Here is a 15687-nt window from a genome sequence, read left to right as displayed (position 1 = left end):
TAACATCTGATCCCTTGCATTTCTCTGTATAATCTCAAGACCACTAAAAGACAAGGTTAAGGCAATTCTCAGAACTCCCTACATACACCAAAAACCACTTTTCCTAAAAGAGGAAACATGAAAATTATATTCTGACTTCTTAGTTTTATAACTGAAAAAAGAATGGTAACTCAGTAGTTTATTAGTAAATATCTTAGTTTTAGGAGAGAGGCCCTGTCTTCTCCAAAATACTAGCAATAACAATATTCTGAGATACACAGCAACAGTAGGGAATCTTAGATTGCCAGGAGAGAACTCAGCTTGTCAGCTCAGATTCCTTGTTCTTTATTGAAAGCTGCGTCTGCAAGTAGATGAACCAAAGTGAAATGCTCATAGTTGCTTCGTGCAACTCCACCACATTTGTATTTTAATTAGTCTACACTATGTATAAAAATTAATTAATCTACACTATGTATAAAAACATACAATTTGCTGTAGATAAGCCAGTTAATTCTACAGTTTCACTACTTCCCATCCAAGATACGAAAAATGCTTCAAGAACAGAATACATTTCTAATATCTTGATCCAGACAGAAAACCAGGCATCCCCCATTTTGAAACTGTCACTGGGTAAAAAGATGAGTAAATTAAATGTTGAAGTATATATAACCAATTTGAAATTAAAATCTGTCTTATGCCCTAATTATATATATATATATATGGTTTTGGCTGGGATATAGTTAATTTTCCTCACAGTAACTGATACGGTGCTACCTTTTGAATTTGGGATGAAAATAGTGTTGACAGCACAGCTATGTTTTAGCTGGCACTGAGCAAGGTGGAATACCTCGACTCCAGGACTTTTCTGCTTCCTGTGCTGCCCTGCCAGAGAGCAGTCTAGGGGTGCACAAGGAGCCGGGAGGGGACACAGCCAAGGACAGCTGACTGCAGTTGAACAAAAGCTATCCTGTACTGTAAGAACGACATCCTCAGCAATAAAAGTTTGGAGGGAGGGAGTGCAGCAAAGTAGGATTGGGGTGAGATGGACAGGATCAGAGCTATGCTCGAGTAAAAATAAATGTTCTCAAGTAACTGTTATGTGTGATTCAGTCTCATGTTCCTGGAAATGGCTGAACATCTACCTGCCAAAAGGAATTAGCAAATTGCTTTGCTTGCATGTATAGATTTTGTGCTATTAAAACATCTAAGCTCAACTCATGAGATCTTGCAGTTTTACCTTTCTGATTCTCCTCCCCATCCTGCTGTGGAAGACTGAGTGAGTGACCATGTGGTGCTTAGCTGCCCACTGGGATTAAAGCACAGCAGTAAATTAGATGGAAGCTCCTTTTCTGACACTTTTTATAGTGTAGGAAATACTTCCCAGAAGTGTCCGTGGGCACTGATGCTGTTTGGCAAAGTAACCAAAGTTACCAGAAGCAGTTTAGTAGAAAAGTGGAGCCAAAGCATCACTCCCCAGAACAGCAGCTCTTCTCTTCTAATCAGTCTTATTGGCAATAGCTCTGGGCAGATTTGCTTTACTAGTGCAGATATGGCTGGTAAGTCTAACATTTCATTTTTAAGCTTAACCAAAAACATACACTCTCACTTCTCTTTCATGGCTTCTCTTCTATGTGATCATTCCACTGCTCCATGCACAACACACGTGAAGAACAAACTTTCAATATAAATTGTTTAAATGTATGTATAAAACTCTTTTAATCCCCTGAAAACCTGAAGCAGCACTTTTACAACAGTTACCTATCTGACATGAATGCTATGTGACATGAATGGCTTTCTTTGTGGAAAGAAAAAAAACGCTAAGCAAAAGTATAGGAATAAGAGCTTCAAAACTCAGGCACAGAAGAGCTGACTGGCCATAAAGCAACCTATAAGATGAACTGAGAGAAAAACAAGGAGGCTTAAACAAAAAGCAACTTTGGCTGCCCCCCACCTTTATACTTGAACTAATTAGGAAAAAGCCCTAACTCATACTAATTCTTACTTATGACAGAAAACAAAGCGGTTATGTTCAGAAGCTACTGGAAAGTCTGAATTACAGAATTCAGAATAAAACTAAAAGACCTTTGCTTTTGTTAGCTCCTTTAATATGTACATTTTATCTAACTCAGTAATTTTGAGGAGTTAGTTAAGCATATCATATGAATGCAAGTTCACGAAGGAAGGATGGTAGCCCTTCTTAAGGTACATCAGAGCCCTAGTCATAGCTTCTACTCTTGTATCACTGACTTCAGAGGGTGGGCATATATATTTCACATGCCAGATCCTTGCAATGGGAACCCGAAATTAGGATGTGGGTTATTCTGAAAAGTACACTAATCTTCCAGCCAGACGACTCCCACATCTCTAATTTGCCTTGTCACAATCTCAAAAGCAGACTGCCATTCTAAATGCTCGTACCACTTCTGAAGACTAGCTAATATTCCTACAGCATGTCAAAACATTTTAGAAGTAAAGCAGTAAAAAAAAAACTTTCCAAAAGCCACCTCACTTCTGTGCCAAGAGCAAAAAATCAGCATCTTTTATCATTTTATTAGATGATATTTTTACTTTCTCAATACACCTGAACGTGCAATGTATGCAAATGATTCAGTGACTCTTGGGACATGCAGTACTTCTGGAAACATAGGAGTGAGAGATATTCCTAAGAACTAGACCAAATTGTACTGTGTTCATTAATTTTTCATTAAGGATATTCCAGACATCAAAGAAGCACAAAGATTATTGCTAATACACTTAAGTGCTGAGTTTATAGACAAATGCTTAAAGGGGTAATGGGAATACAACGCATGAATCTTTGAACATCAAGAATAAATCCCTCACTTTCTCCTTCCCTCCACACAGACCGTGCCTGACAATGTATGTCAGCTTGACAAAGATCTTAGTTCAAATATATTTGGGTTTTATTTATTACAATCATTTTTATTTTACAGCGTAACCCGATCATTACTCCAACTTAGTTAAAACAGTCCACTGAGAAATTACTTATCAAGCTAGGAAGCACAAAAGATAGATCTCTTCAAACTGTATCCTGCTGCACTACCATCAGTTTGCAAAGGTTTGATAACCCCTGGTGTATTGTGTTACCACTAAGACATAGACCAGAATTTGCATCCAAAAAGAAAAGTTCTACAGAATTTACTTTAAACACGGATGTAAAAATCAAGACAAACCCTTCTGTTAGCTTAATTGGACCCACTTTTTATTTTGAAGTGATCAAATCACCACAAAATACAACCACATAGCTTAGATCTCCAAACAATTTTCCATTTCAACATGTTGACAGGAATTGGACAACATACGTGCTTTACACAATTCAACAAGTTGACACAAACTTCAAATCTCTCAAACACTCAAAGGCCATACACAAAATTTTGTGGGGGAGACAATATTATACAGAGTCACAGAATTGTACAAGTTGGAAAGGAGCCCTAGAGATCACTGAATTCAACCTCCTGCTAAAGCAGGTTCCAGTGCATAAAGCGCTTTATTCAGTAAGAGCACAAGGTACCTCACTTTCGTGAAGCAGAAAAAGGGAAAACAGTGATGTGCATCACAAAACACACAATCCAGAGAAATCAAGTCGCAGCATTTTAACATCTAGTAACGCTAACCTATAATACTGAACATTTTGAATCAAGAATTCTTTTGCTGTTCAGGTACCTCATATGAGATCATTTGCTGAATGACACCAGGGTAATTAAAAAAAAAAAAAAGCAATCAGATGCTGCTGTCAGTACAATGAAATATGTTCTTTTCTTTATTATTATTTTAGAGTTCTATTACTTAAGCCCATTAAGGATATGGGGAAGAAATCAAAAATAAATCTTAACATTATCTGCTTCTATTAATAGTATAAAGCTCAGCCTACTGAGACCAAGTTTCATTGGCACATCAATGAAGAAGCATTACTTAGCTTTTATGCTTTCAAGCAAGGTCAGCAACAAAGAAGGCAAAGACCAGCAATAGACTCAGTCATCCTTATGTAATGCTAAACAGAGGTGTTAATACATGTATAAACTGGAAGGTGAACACCTAATATTCAGTTCTCTGAATTTAAAAAGAAAAAAATAAAATAAATAAAGCTGAGACTAGCTTAAGATTCACCTTCATACTACTCCCACCTAATTTTTTACAGAAATGCATTATCTGGGGTAAATATTCAACAGATGACAGTGAAAAGAAGACAGATGCTGGCAGTTGTTTGGTGTCTTCCAAGCAGCTCTCTGTGGTTAATTTGAAGATGCTCCTCTAACTTCTCATGGAAAAAATAAATAAATAAATAAAAGCAACGTGGTAGAGTACAAATGATTATCCAGTCAATGGTTTTTATTTTAGCACCTTTCAAAGATAATTTTAGCACATTAACTAAAATTGAGCATACCGAGGTTGTCACGACAGTGTGTAGGTGCAGGGAAAGTGCAGGGAACTGACCATGAAAGATTCCAGGTCTTTCCAAATATTTTTAGTAAACACATTCAACTTACAGTTTGCTAATCAATGGTAGCACTGAATGACACTTCCTGACTTTCCACTTGAGCTACTAACTTGGGCATAATTAGAAAAAACAACCTTGGATTCAAAATTATATTTACTCTTCAAATAAATTAAACAGAAACACTACTAAAAAAGGTTCATAATGCACTAAGCATTACTAAAAACACAGCTAAAATCTCCACTGGTCAGGCTGTAAATATATTTTGTTGGACAACGTTCTCTCATACTTCTTTGCTAAATGCATTCTCGGAAGGAGTTACAAACAGACTGCAGGCTATCTATAGATTTGCTAGCAGTAAATTCCATGCATCAGTTGTAACCTTGCTCACCCGGGCTAAGACTAAAAGTTCTTTTCTACAAGCACTGCATTCCTGGAGGACAGAATGGCATCACTTCAGGTACTTTAACAAAACGCTACTATTTTATCCCAAGTGCAATTAAAACTATTGTTGAAATTGCACACCAAAAAAAGATTAAAAATAAGATTCCAACTTTGCATTTAATGAAGAAAAAAAACAATTTTAGTTTCTCAGGTAGATCTAACTCAATGAAGTGAAAAAAATATTTCATTCTCATTTTCATTTTCTTAATCATACTAACTTCTTTAACATACACTCTAACATCTCACGGTTACGTGATCAATCTCATCTATTTCTTGTCCCCTCAAGTATACCATGTACCTGCTCTTTTTTACTTGACTCCGTGCCATTCTACATGTAAATGTCAACCATCTCCCCCTGGAAACAATGGTGCAAAGCGCGAACGCCTACCTAACCACTGTAGACCAATCAAATCTGCAACACTTTAAAGGTAGAGCTGGTCTGTAAATCCTAAAAAGCAGAACCCTTCTGTAAATATTACAAAGCAGGCTACTTCTAAAGAAAAAAAAGAAAATTTACATTTCCTCCAAGCTCCTCACTAGTTAGAACACAGGAGAACATTTGTTCTCACCAAAGCAAACCTTCCAGCTTCTACAAAATATGAACATTTTAATAAAATTTATCTCTTCCTTCCACATCATGTCTCCTTGAGCACCATACTCAGAATAAAAGGTTTCTGAGAATATTCTAATACAGTTACACTCAAATGATGTCGTTCTAGCTCGCACAATTATAATTTAATTTAGCCCCTTGTAGAAAGTCACGTTCCTTTCATTTTCAGTTTAGAATGCCACATTTAACCGAACACCGCCTGTACTTAACAGATGATAACACCGAATTGCAGAATGATTTCAGTTGGAAAGGACCTTTAACATCACCTGGTTCCAACCCTCTGCTGTAGGCAGGGACACCTTCCTCTAGACCAGGTTGCTCACAGCCCCATCCAGCCTGGCCGTGAATGCTTCCAGGGAGGGGGCATCCACAGCCTCACTGGGCAACCTGTTCCGTGTCTCGCCACCCTCACAGTAAAGAATTTCCTCCTAATACCTAAACTAATTCTACCTCCTTCCAGTTTAAAATCATTTTCCCTCACCCTGTCACTACATGTCCTTATAAAAAGTCCTTCCCCAGCTTTCCTGTAGGCCCACTGAGGTACTGGAAGGTTGCTATAAGGTCTCCGGAGCCTTCTCTTCTCCAGGCTGAAGAGCCCCAGCTCTCTCAGCCTTTCCCCATAGAGGAGGTGCTCCGGCCCTAATCTTCATGGCCCTCCTCTGGACCTGCTTCAACAGCTCCATCTCCTGTTTCTGTTGGGGACCTTCTCCTCAGAGGTGCTCTCAAGCCATTGTCTGCCCCACCTGTTTCTGTGCTTGGGATTGCCCCGACCCAGGTGCAGGACCTTGCACTTGCACACAGAGCACTGTAGTGACCCCCCTAAAGTTACAGAAATTCTGTTTCAAATATATACTATCCAAACCAAGTTTTTCAAGCAAGAGTAAGACCTTTCACAAGTGCTCAATTTAAACTCCAAATTTCGTTTATATGCTGGACCCTGAGTGTAATTATTTGTGATGCCTGTGATTTGGAAGAGAAACAATATTGCGAAGATAGCAATCTGGATAGCAGACAGACTACAGTCAGAAGTCTTGTCTTTTTCACCCGTGATCTTCAACACGTTTCAAGGAATTATTGGGATGATGGCAAAAAGACCTGTAAAATACATTAATTAGTGGATGCTTTTGCTTTATTTGTTTTCCTTCCTCCCGCTGTAAGGGTTCTGACACATTTTGCTCCTTGCTGTCTGCACATCGGTAAGATACCACAGCAGAGAAAGAAATGCTGTGCCTCTCTGTACCTGACCCCATTCAGGAAGAACTGCTACATGGAAATCCTTTCAAGAATGTCTCAAATGCAATTAGAAAGTCAAATGAGAAAAACTATACTAAGCAGAACCATAAGAGAAGCTACAAGGGAAAGTATCTCATAAGATACCATACTTTGTAGCTTTGTCACTTATAAATTATACATTAAGTTTACATCTAGAGTAATACCACACCAACAAATTCAGCTTTGTGCACAAATCTTACAGGTTCTTTTGTTGCTATCAAAAGCTGCAAAACAAGAGCAATTCTATTTCTTGTCAGGTAACTAAACACCACACTGCCCTCCCAGCCAAACTCATAGTGTCTGTAAACATACTTTTAAAGAGAGTACTTCATAGATACTTCAGAATCTATGGGTGGGTAATTTTACCATCTTGCTTGCCAGAAAAGAGAACTATTTCCAGTAATTCCTCAAGAAGCACTTGAGAAAAATTTTAAGACAGAATAAAACAGAATGGTTCTGTTAGAAGGGACCTTCAAAGCTGACCTTTTAAATTCAACCACCTGACCACTTTGGTGCTGACCAAAAACTTACAGCATGTGGCTGAGGGCTCTGTCCAAATGCCTTTGGAACACTGAGGAGCATTGAGCATCACCCATCTCTCCAGGAAGCCTGTTTTAGTGTTTGATCACCCTTGTGGTTAAGAAATGTTCCCCAGTGCCCAGCCTGACCCTCCCCTATTGCAGCTCTGTGCCATTCCTGTCCTGCCATCAGTTCTCAGGAGCAGAGCCCAGCACCTATCTCTGCTTCTCCTTTTCAAGGAGCTGAGGTTGCTTCTTGGCGTCTTCTTCTCCAGACTGGACAACCAAAGCACCCTCAGCCTCTCCTCATAGGACAAGCTTTCCAGCCCTATTACCAGCTTTGCTGCCTTCCCTCCTCTGGAAGCTTTCAAGGGCCTTAAAATTGTTTTGTACAGTGGAGCCCAAGAATTGCATGCAATATTCAAGGTGAGACCACATCAATACAAAAATATAGTGGAAGAATCACCTCTTTTGACAGCCAGTCCTTGCTGTGTTTTTGCTGTGTTTTATGCACCCTAAAGAGAAGTTTGTCTCCTTGGCTGCCAGGGCGCACAGCTGTCAGCAGCACCCTCACATCCCTTTCAGCCAAACTGCTCTCCAGCAGCATCCAGCATTTTCCTTTGAACTTCATGGTGTTGCTGAACTCCCAGTATTACAGTCTATCTAGATCCCTCTGTAAAGCCTCTCCAGGGAGTCAAAAACTCAGCTTTCTAGTTGAGTATGATCTACAAAAATGAGGATGCACACTAGTCTTGCACCCAGATCATTGATGGAAATGTTGAACAGGACTGGCCTCGGATCTGAGCCTTGGGGAATACCACTGGTGATGGTTCCTAGCCAGCACCCATTGAGCCAGTTCACCATTCTGCATATCGTGAACCTGTTTATCTCACAGGTGGACAATTTCTCTGGACAGAGGCCAGGAGGGAAGATGTTACTGAAATCCAGAAAGATCATATCCACCATCTTCTCCTTCTCCATCATGCAGGAGACCTTATCATAGAAGGAGGTTAAATTACTAAGGCAGGACTTTCACTCCATGAATCCACGTTGACTATGCCCAGTAACAGCTCTGTTCTTTAAGTGCCTTTCAATATCTCCAGACAGTTTTCTTCGTAACTTTCCTAGGGAGTCAGGTTAGGCTAATAGGTCTGTAGTCTCCTGGGTCTTCTCTCATTCCCTTTTTGTACATGTTGACTAGAATGTTAAATAATGAACACAGATTATAAAGAAACAGGAGGAGGGAGGGAGGCAAGCAGTGGTTGTTACTTCTTTTTGAATGAGTAAAAATAAAATTCACAGATATAGACTGTTTTCTCTGGAGATAAAACGGTTAAGAAAAAAAAAATAAGAAAAAAGTGCCTGCCATAAGCCTTTCCTAAATTCACAATACATACAGGGACAATACTGATAACATCAGAAAACTAAAAGCCACTAAGTGATGCTCTTAGAGTAGTTTGGGGTTATTCAAGGAGGACATATTCTAAAAATACAGTTTAAATTTAGAGCAGTAAATTACTTTACCATCAGCCTTCACTTGGATATAATCAGAACTGGCCAAAATGACAAAGTTCGTCAAAAGGATTTTAGCAAATAGTTAACATAATAGCCAATTTAGCTGCCCGTTCTTTGTTTGAACACTCATAGAACGGCCTGGGTTGAGAAGGACCACAATGATCACCTAGTTTCAACTCCCCTGCTATGTGCAGGGTCACAAAGCCACATCCAGCCTGGCCCTGAATGCCTCCAGGGATGGGGCATTCACAACATCCACAACCTCCTTGGGCAGCCTGTTCCAGTGCAGCACTCTCGGAAGTGCCACTCTCCTTTAAATGAGCACAAGTTCATCAAAACTGGTGTAGGGAACCTGCTTTGGCAGGGGGGTTGGACTCAATGATCTCTGGAGGTCGCTTCCAACCCCTACAATTCTGTGATTCTGTGAAAAGCCAATTTCCAAAGAAAAGAAAAGGATAAATCATTACATTGGTGCTGTCAGTAGAAGTTAGTTTTTTCCACACCTATACAGAAAAAGCTAAACCTTTAGTCAAAACGTGGCCCTTGCTAATTCTGCTAAGTTTCAAATGAAGACCCTGCACACTTAATTCAGTTCCAAACATATTGCCTCTAAATAATGCCTAAATAATTCCCACAGAAGTAAAAAGGTAAAATACAAATGATGTCCTCTCTCTCTCCCCCCCCATAACTGGCATGTTTATTGACAGCCTGCAAACTTTGGCATTAGTTAAAATGACAATATTAGACAAGTTTTACTATGGACAACTGTGCTTTCCGTATCCTCTGCGCTATAAATTGTGAATTATTTACCTCACTTTCTCTCATGTGTAATTGATTTTATGAGCTACTTAAAGACACATCCTAATGTGACTTTATCATCATGACTCCATTTTGAGTAAGTCTTGTACTTATAGCACAAAAATAACTTGACAGTTCAGAATGTCTAATGGTTAATTATTTATCATTAGAAGCTGATTAGTATTTTCCTTTATTTCCTTACAGTATATATATATATATATATATTTTTTTTTTTAAGTTCTGTGTACCAGCATCAAATCCTACATTAGGTAGATTTCAGTGAATAACTAAGCACACAGCTTACTTGGGTATGAAAAATGCTCTTAAATACAAATGGTTAAAAGGGTTACTGAAACATTAACTTGGAGCTATTTGAGTTTCGACAAGCTTCCAACTCTAACATAGCCATACAATTGTATTCCAGTACAACTCCAGCACACTTTTATTAAACATTTTATATTGCTTTAGCAATATAAAATATTAATCATTCCTTGCAATGCTGCCAAGCAAAGTCCTATGTTGAGCTACTTAAGGGAAAAATGTGATGTGTTGATTCAAGCAGACCCACAAGTTTTATTTTACAGTTTTACCTACCATCACATAGATGCTGCTGGTGAAATAATATCTGGTACAATCCCTACACATAAATATGACCTTTTTTTTTCCCCTCAAGTTTTCTTAATCTAGTAGGCATAAGGATAATATATCTAATAAAAGAAAATTAGCGTTCTTGTTTTTCCATCAGTAACTCATGGTATGAAAGGCCTTTCATCACCCTTGGGTGTTAACATGAGGATCATGAGTAAACCTACTCATAACACAAAAACTTTTGACACCAATACTCATGAGAGTTTTAGAATACTTTGTTCCTGAAGTGCAGTGAAAACGTGAATTCCACTAAGATTAAATATTTCTTTCAAGTTTCTTTGATGCTCTGGATTTTTAAATATTTACTTTTATTCAGAGAACAGCCTTAAGGATTTGCAACTGACCAATGCCAAGTACAATGAGGTTCCATAACTTGTTACATTCACAAACATAAAAAGATTTATTTCAAGGACCAACACTTCTACAGTAATGTTAAAGTCCAACTGTTTTCTACTGTTCACAGTACTATAAGTTAAATGTTCATATAAAATGAATATTTTATATTCCAGCTTTTTTACTTTGCCATATATATTGCCAGAAAAATGTAAAGAAGTTTTCAAAAAAACTAGTCTACAATACCAAATAAAAACATTAGTCTGACTAGACAGAAACCAGTGCCAGCCATTTACAGAAGGACTTACAGAAAACAAGTTCAGTCACTGCATTGGATCTTGAGTCCATTCCTGACTGACCAGCAAACATTACAATACAATAAGACAGGACATAGGAAGTCAAGCACAGACTTCCAGTTTTAAACATCTTAAACAGGTCCATGATGAAAGCTAGGTGAAGTTTAAATTAAAATATCATTAATAACTCAGGGGGAACTTGTGATATAACAAAGAAGTTTTCAGGCTGGATTGGGTTGTGAGCAACTTTATCTAACTGCCAATGCCCAACTGTCCTGCTATGAACAGGGACTAGACGGGTTGAAACTACATGATCATTATGATTCTTTTCAACCCAGGCCATTCTGTGACTTTGAGGGTCTCTTCCACCTCAAATAACTCTATGATTGTAAGGGTGAGGAACACTCAAGTATCATACTTTTCAAACATATATTTTTCTAGTGATATGTAAGGCACAAGTCGGTTTCCAATAGTCATTGGACTGGTAAACCTACATAGATAAACCATACTTATAAAATACCATTGATAAAAGCATTAATGATAACCAAGAAACTCATAACAAGATGAATATGGTATGCTCAACACATCTGATGTAAGGTTACAGTACACGTGCCAACGACCATCTCCTGAAATAAAGCACAGAAGTGGATGACATAAGGTTGCCAATAAATATTCTACTCAACACTGAGAAACTGCTACAAAGATCACAGATTCCCAAGCTTAATGCCAAACACAGCTTCAGCATTCATTTTTAATACAAGCAGCAGGTGTATGGCATTGATTTATTCACAAAGAACACTTTCATCTGTTGGTCCTAAGATACTTCCCCCACGTCTGATGTACTGCATATATCATACTGCATATTATTAAAAAAAAAAAAAAATGAACAAGTGTTTACTATTTTCTTCCCAAACTCGTGTTTTATGAATTTGTTTTGTTTTAATTTGGTTTTGTTTGTAGGAGAAAAAGGAAAATTAAACTGCTTGAAAATTAAGGCTTGGCCTAATTTTTAATACTGCTTATCACCTGCACATCTTTAATTTTGTTAAAAAGTAATGACTAAAAGCTATGATCAACAGGAAAATGGAATTTTTAACCTACAGTCGGGTTTTACTTAAGTAATAAAATCTCGAGTGTATGATTTATACTGTCACACTGTGAGGGTGGTTAAATACTCAAATAGGCTCCCTGCAGTGGCTGAGGAGTCTCTGTCCTTAGGGATGTTCAAAACCTTATTGGACAAAACCCAAGGAATCTGCTCAACCTGCTTTGAGCAGAAGTGTTTGACTAGACACACTCCACAAGTCCATTCCTGAAGCCAAGAGACTGGCCTGATCTGTGGACGTGCATTCAGAGCATGAAGGATAAGGTCACCCTAAACACTATGAGATTGAAATTATTATTTTAGGAAAAAAAAACCCGAAACTGTGGCCACATCCCATTTTATAATGGCAACGTTTTATCTATAGCTCAGCAGGCAAGCTCCTCGATAATGCCATAGGGTTTGATGTCAATATAATTAGAGAACATGGGAAACAAGCCTTTGATATTTCCAGTATTTCATTTTATTCATCCATGGGAGAAGAAACGCCTGCATTCAATGTCAATACATCAAGACTGTTCTGTGTCCTTCATGCAGGAAAATCAAGATATTTCTACAGAAAGACTTCCCTAGCAAGTCTGGAATTGTACTGTACATTGAGATTAATGTGTTCTGAGCTGCAATGATTTTGACAATAAAGGCAAAAGAGGTTATGTAGCTTTGTCTGGGATGAGATGATAAGTGCAATCTCAACCTGCACATGTCTGCCATTCAGTGACACAGAAAAGGTTAAACAATCCTTTTGATGTCTCAACCTTCTAAGGTTTCTATTCAGCAGAAAAAAACATGCATAAAAACAAGAGAAGGCATCTACTTCTAGGCCTTGAATTATTGCTGTGATCTCTTTGATGTGTGGAGGGGTAGAAGTGAGCTGCCAAAATACAATACCCTGTTAAAAAAAAAAAGCTTGTGGTTAGATATCCTCTGCTATGAAAATCCCTAGAGGCTCCAGCTTTCTGAGAAATGCCTCCTGTTCACCCCCATAAGTGTACCCCACAATGTTAATTCACACCTGGTAAAACATAATGAACTAAAGAAACCTTCCTCAGACTTTGAAGGCTGGTATTTCCATCTGCCACTGCTTCCATTGGTCAACAAGAAGAAGAAAACCACCCAAATATCATTTTCTCAACAGAAGACTCAAGAAAACCAACATTGGCCAAGAGCATCTTACAGAGGATTGGTAGTCTCTCAAATCCTATATATTTGGAACCCTTATCATAACTAAACTCCCAGCAGAAAGTACATACTGACACAAAAGACCAGTTTTTATTGAACTTAAAAAAAGCACAAACGTACTTGAGGACATGACAACCCCCCACAGACCCTTAAAGAAGCAAGTCTAGAGAAAATCAGGCTTACAGATATTTTCTAGCTATCTTAGGGGAAAAAAAAAAAAAAAAAAAAAGGAGGAAAAAATACTACTTCAGCAGAATAAATCAAAACCATTGATATTGCCTGTTTTAATCTCCTGCATAAGAAAAGCTAAAAAAAAAAAAAAAAAAAAAATCACAGACAGGTAATTGTGAAAAGGGGAAAATGACCTGTTTATCGCATTTTTTCCCCTACAGCAACATTCATTTTTCTTAAAACACGTGTACTTAAAAAGTTATTGCAACAGCAGAGAAAATATTTTGTTGTTTTCTTAGTGTTATCATTTAATGACTCAGTAGACTGATTTTCTTTTTAAATATTTAGCTGCTGTGCTCAATGTAACTCATCTGTTCTCATAAAAGAGTCGTGCAGGCTCCTCCCCCATTCTGTCTCTTCCGATTTGGCCAGGAATTCCTGGAAGCAGTCCAAGGAACAGAAACCAAAACTGCAAATGCTCAGCTGCTGCACAACTGGGCTAGGAATGGCAATGAGGAATTTAAAACTAGCTTGTCGTGCTTTTTATTTATTTATTTACATTCCCACACCTAATAGTGTGCGTATCAAATACTGTTATACTATAATACATATTGCAAATATTTCTTACTTAGAAAACATGTGGCCATAGTAATCCTGTACTTCGAGTCCCGTTTCCGTATTCACAGATCCTTGCAAATCATGACAGATTCACTGAGCAATACGATCTTACGTCAAAGTTAAACCAAACTTTAAAACTAGCCATACTCTAAGCAGCAGTTTAGATCAAACAGCTTTCAGATAGAAGTTTTACTTGTTGCACACAATTCCAGACAAAAACATACAATTCAGGTGATTTTAGGAAATGTAATTGGAGATTATGTCTAAAACCAGACACCAGGAGTTAACAGAATACCAGGTCATTTTCATTAACAACCATTTGTAAAGCCTAAACATTCCACACCTTATCCTATTATTTATTCTTTTCTAAACCTCAGGCCTCTGAAGGCAAAGCTCACATTATATCAGAAATCAATTTTCTGTACCCATTTCTGGAAAAAAAAAAGCTAAGAAGATGTGAAAAATTGTTCTGTAATCATATTAAAAACATATAATCTGAATGAATGAGACATGTTTGGCTTCTGCATAGGAGTATTTGATCAATCTTGTACTATCTGCATGTTTGCAAAGGATTGGGACTAACTGCTGCACAATTCCAAACATGCATCCATCCCACAGCACAGTGCTGCAGGCAGAGAAGATGGAGCAAGATACCGAACCTCTGCTGCCACAAATAAAACTTCAGGTGATATCTCAAGGGGTATTACTACAAATAAGCTAAATTAATTCTTCGCCAGTGCCTTCTTGGAAGTCAAGTCTCTTACCAGAGTTATTTCTTCTAATTCTTATCCCCCCCCGCATCCCAATATAAGACATAATCCAAAAACAAGAGAGGCAATTTCAAGTGGGAAAGTAATTTACTTTTGCCTTCTATAAACAATTTTTCTTTGTTTTTAAGAGGCATCCTATTGGAAAACTCCTCGGAAATAAAACAACTGCTTTTAATAAAAGTAGATGAAATTCCTATGCACAGATCTTGACTTCAGTTCATGCATAACAAATAAAGATGTCCGTCTGTGGTTTTGTCTTATAAACAAACAGGTATGACCGAAAAGAAGGAAAGGAGAAAAATACTTTCTTAACTCTATAGAACACAACTGGCTCCTAAGGAATCAATTGTTCCTTAGAAGTAGAATTCAAATGAAGGAAGCATTCTGGTTGTAAGAGATAATTACTTACTTTGTTTCTTAACGTAAGTTGATTAAGTGCTTATGTAAGAGGCTATCCGGTGGCAGCTGGAACATCTTAGGCTGAGCCACTGCCTATAGCCAAGGCAGCACTGTGCAGTGGAAATGCAACTCGACTTTCCTTTCAGCAGCAGGTAACAGTCACGGCTCACGCCAGCCTGACAAGTTCTGCCACATACAGAAAGTAAGGATATTGTAAGGCCAGCTCTATCACAAGTGAGTTTAACATTCTGAATTTTAAAAAAAAAAAAAACAACCTACAACTCCTAATGAGATGTATAGTCAGAAGACAACCTAGAACACAGGCTTTTTTGTCTCTTTGGGTTTTTTTGGTTCGTTTTTGTTTTTAACATACTTGCCACCCACTGAGAAAGAAGAAAACTGACTTTAGATGCAAATTTCTAGAGACAAAACCTTTGGGTGTTTTTAGGAGAATGCTGATGGAAACTTGAAGCAGATAAACGACATATCTGCAGGGAAGTTTTTCTTTCAGTTTTGTTGTTTCTGCTTTTCATTGCTGCTTGGTTTTTGTTTTGTTTTGTTTTTCATTTGCAAAAAGAGAAG

The 15687-nt window shown here is 37.9% G+C and overlaps 1 protein-coding gene across 5 annotated transcripts in view; it reads right to left on the bottom strand.

Annotated features, from left to right (window-relative positions):
• Positions 1 to 15687, bottom strand: part of ATP11A (ATPase phospholipid transporting 11A) — a 119350-nt gene that overhangs the window by 62731 nt on the left and 40932 nt on the right. The gene's annotated exons all lie outside the window — the stretch shown is intronic.

The sequence above is a fragment of the Lagopus leucura genome, unplaced genomic scaffold (assembly GCF_019238085.1).
Source record: "Lagopus leucura isolate 7727_CA_CO unplaced genomic scaffold, USGS_WTPT01 Super-Scaffold_100001, whole genome shotgun sequence".
Taxonomy (NCBI): domain Eukaryota; kingdom Metazoa; phylum Chordata; class Aves; order Galliformes; family Phasianidae; genus Lagopus; species Lagopus leucura.
Note: the sequence above shows the minus strand (reverse complement) of the source record. Positions and strands in the feature narration are given on the sequence as shown.